This window comes from Phaethon lepturus, unplaced genomic scaffold (assembly GCF_000687285.1).
Source record: "Phaethon lepturus isolate BGI_N335 unplaced genomic scaffold, ASM68728v1 scaffold35950, whole genome shotgun sequence".
NCBI classification, from domain to species: Eukaryota; Metazoa; Chordata; class Aves; order Phaethontiformes; family Phaethontidae; genus Phaethon; species Phaethon lepturus.
The window spans coordinates 1-4274 of record NW_010514667.1 but is presented as its reverse complement, the minus strand read 5'-3'; positions in this window follow the sequence as shown (position 1 = coordinate 4274).

The following is a 4274-nucleotide window of genomic DNA, read 5'->3' as shown; positions in this document are numbered from 1 at the left end:
GAGGCTCTGGCAGGGAGGGACAGATGAGCTTCACAAATCCTGCTGTGGCACAGCGGTGCAGCAGGACTGCTCCTGCGCTGGGGCAGGCAGCCCACCACTGCCTCCTGCATCCCGCCATGGCACCCAACAGCACCGGGGAGAGCTGTGCTCTGCCCGGCTACAGCATGGGGTGCTGGGGATTGTAAGATATGCAGCCAGCTGTTCCAACCATGCGGCTAAGTCCCTCCTGCCCTGTTCTGGGCTTAGGACCCCACAGCGCAGAGACGGCACAGTGGGAGCTCACAGGCTCCCTCCTCTCCCTGCCGGGGCTCACAAGCGTCCCTGCGCCGGGGAGCTTCCGTAGGGCACCCAGTGCCTCCCGCAGCAGCCACGCTCCCTGGACTGCGTGCTCTTCTGGGCAGACTGTGAGGGCTGCCACAGTATATTACAGCCCCTGCAGCTCCTCCAGCAGCACCTCTGGCTCCAGCCAGGACACCAGGAACCTGCACATGTCCCCGCCTGCCACGTGGTCACCACACGGGTTGCCCCAGCACGCCACCACAGCCAGGGCACATGGATGCTGGATGCGCTTGCTCCCGAGGGAGTTCTTTTTTTTAGTTTTTTTTTTTTTAGTTCTTTTCCTTCATACTGGAAATGTCCCCAAAGGCTAAGAACATGGTTTTGCTGAGGAAATCATCCTTTTTCCAGCCTGCCTACAATGCCCGTTCTGGGCAGAGGCAAGAAGAGTTCTGCTGTCTTGCCTGCCTGCCTGCCCACCCCACCACAAGACTATGAGCACTCTGGCCCTACTTCTCAGGCACAGGTGAAGAAAAACAGCTCCAGAGATGCCGTGCACAGACACCTCTCTCATCTCCGCAGCGCCCGTCTGGCACGAGAGAACAACCACCATCACCCAAGGCTGCTTTCAGTTTCTGTACCCCTCCACACTATGCACTCCTGATGGGGATGCACTGCAGGACCGAACTCTTTCAGGCTCCTGCAGCCACAGGAAGACCAGCTGAAAGCGAGGAAGCCCTACCCTTGGAGAGCGCTTGCCGGGGGCTGCGCCTACCGCCCCCAGTGCTTGCGCCGCTGCCGCCCCCCTCACTCAGCCCGAAGCTGCGCAGGCACAGCTCCTTGTGAGAGGATTTAGCTGCGTGTCCTTCCACCCACCCCAGAACAAGAAATGTTTCATCTGACATACTTCACTTGCCAGGAGAAGCTCACTTTTACCACAAGGAGAAAAATCAAATTCACTAGCTTGCCCTACATCCCCCAGACTTTTCTGCAGAAAATTGGATGTAGTTAATGTATTTCTTCCATCTACTTACTGTCACTAGTGATTCTGCATATACAAACCCATTCAACTAAGACGAAGGTGCCTGAGGTGGTGGGTTAGGGGCATGCGTGCATATGCAGGTATCACAAACAGCAGGAAATACTGCAGAATGCGATTTCACCCTGTTTGTAATCCCCTTTCTGGGAAGATGTAGCCAAACGGAAGACGTTACCTCAATCCAATCTCTGCTTGGAACAGAAGACACTGTCCTCCGATTTATACTTGTGGATAATTGAAAAATAACTAATTATAAGCTCAGGTGCAACAAAATTGCTAAGTCTTGCTATCAAAAACACTGTTAACTGCAGTCAAAATGCATTTAAATCCCCTCATAAGCATGGATGCTATGTAGCTTACTGTCTAGAAGAGTGAATTTATTAGAACAAAATAACCACCAGTCACTCGATAGTCAGCCCTGGTGCTTGCTGCATGCACCATATAGGCTGTGGGCAAAAAGGGATGCCTGCAGGAAGGCAACAACCATTTTTTCCTTCAAATAATTCCACAGCTATTGGAAAAGTCAGGTGTGTATTTTTAACTACAACCCACTGTCCCCCGAGGCACAGGGGAGAAGGTAGGCTGCAGGCAGGCACACCGGTGCACAGGGCAGAAGGCAGGCAGCAGGCAGGCAGGCTCCTGCCTGCAGCCACTCCCACTTCCTACACAAGCTGCCTGCAGGCTGAGCCCCTGCAAACCTGGGCAGGCGGGTTCGGGTTCAAACCTGCTTCTTTGTGGCTAAAATAACGGGAGTCTGACGATGGGACCTGGACGGAGAGGGATCTTCTGGCTGCTTGGGGTCGCAGGCCTGCCTCCTGCGCAGCTCCCCGTGTCACTCGCTACATTTTAGGAGAAATAAGAGAGACTCATCCTCTATGCAATGCTAAAACCAGTTTAAAACACAAAAGAAAGCTGAAGAACCACCATATGGGCTTTCCCATTCTGGGCTTCTCTCCTCTTTTTTGTACAGGTAAAACAACCCATTCTGTTGCTGCTCTCCTGCCAGTCCTGTCCCACTGCCTGCACAGCATCGACTGCTGCCTGCGAGGTACAGGCAGGGCTCACCATCACCCCAGACAGGGCATGGGCCAGTCAGAGACACCTCTCCATCAGCACGACAATGGGGAGGAGGAAGAGGAGGGAAAACACTTTTGCCATGTCTCTGAAAGTCTGAAAGGACTCGTTTTGGGGCCTTCAAAATTCAGCACCAAGCTGACAAATTCCTACTGCCTTTGGGACGCATCTCGACCTTTACCTCCTGACCACTTCCAACCACTAGCAGATTGCCTCCTGTATTCTGCTGTTACTGTGGTAGGCAAGACCTCTTCTTCCCTCCATGACCCAAATTTATGGTCGCTGTAGTGGAGAAGGTCCACCAGGAGCCAGGCACTCACCTCACATACAACACTTCCTCCTGCTGACAGCCACAACCAGAGGCCATGGCTCTCCAGCCACATGTTGGCCGCCACGTGTCACAGGCTTGCCGGCACTCGGGACCACCATGGATGGGATGTGGCCCCAACAGTTGCTCTGCATTCAAGTTCTGCACAACACCTGAAGGGAGGGCACACTCCTGGCCCATCACTTGGGCCCCCAGCCTTGTGGGGGAGCTTCTCCTCCCAGTGCTGCAAGAGACTCATGGAAGCCAAGATCTCTACCCAGGGCTTCTGGAGAGACAGGTGGGATATGCTCCTGCTCCACTGCGGCCCCACAGCAATGATTAAAATGCAGTGCCAGGTGGCACCCAGAAGCTGAACTGCTTTTACTCGAGTTTCTCTACCTGAAGCAGCACTACCACACCAATGGGCTACAAAGCTGGCCCACTCAAAGATTTTTCAGCCTCTTTTGAGGAGATGAGATGCAGCAGCAATCCCATCCCAGCATAACCTCTGGGGCAGAGGGGCCACCTTTTGCCACAGGAAAGCCTGATCATTAGGGACAATAATTACTGGGGCAGGTGGGAGGAGATGGGGGCAGCTATCCTACTCACACACCAACAAACCCCCTTCTTTCTGGCCTCCCCGTTCAACTCTAAGTGAGAAAGGTGGATGCTGCCTCAGCACCCCCACTGCAGGCCCAGGCAGCCCCGGCCAAGCCGCAGGTCTCCCGCTCGATGGAACGGCAGCAGAACGAGCGCCAACCCTCTGGGACAACTCCCCCGCCCAGGCGGCGGCGGGCCATCCGCTGCCCTCCCAGCCCAGCAGAGATCAGCGTCACCAGCGACAAGGCTAGCTCCACGACAGGCTCCAGAAGCACCTTAAAGCCTGGGAGGAAACACCCCTCTGGTTGTTTCTTGGATCCATAGCGGGCAGAGAGGGCAAAAAGAAGAAAAAAAAATCGTGGAGAAAGGGTGGGGGGGGGGGGGAAAACAACAGGTAAAACCAGTCACTGGGGAGGAAGACAACTGGAACATGAAAAGATAGAAACAGCTGGGTTTTGGAACCGATTGAAGAGGTGCTACTGCTCACTGTTTTGGCTGGAACTAGACACCAAGCAGGGTTTACAGACTCCTAATAGAGTTAGATGGCTGAATACTTTTGAAAATCTGGCTCCAATTTTCTGGGATAGTCATGTGAAACTAAACAAACTATGAAAATTGAGTTCAGAAGTCTTGCTTCATACATTTTCTAAGAAGAATTGCAGAGGTGAAGCTGGCTGTACTCCTACCCAGCGCTAACCCGAGCATTTATTGAGCAGACAGAAACCAAACCCCTCTTCTTTACTTTGAACACAGCACAGAGAAAAGCTGGCTGGCTTCGGTGCCTTAGTCCTCGGGGCAGCAGTACCCACCATCAGCGCATTTAAAGATACCTTAAAAGTTAGCACCGTTTTGAAATAAAGCATCTGTTGCGTGAATGTCTTCCCTGTCCTTCAGTGGAACAGGCCATTCCTGCGCTTCGCTAGGGAAATGCCCCTCTCCGTGTCTCTGCGGAGCCGGCGCAACACATCCACGCAGCCG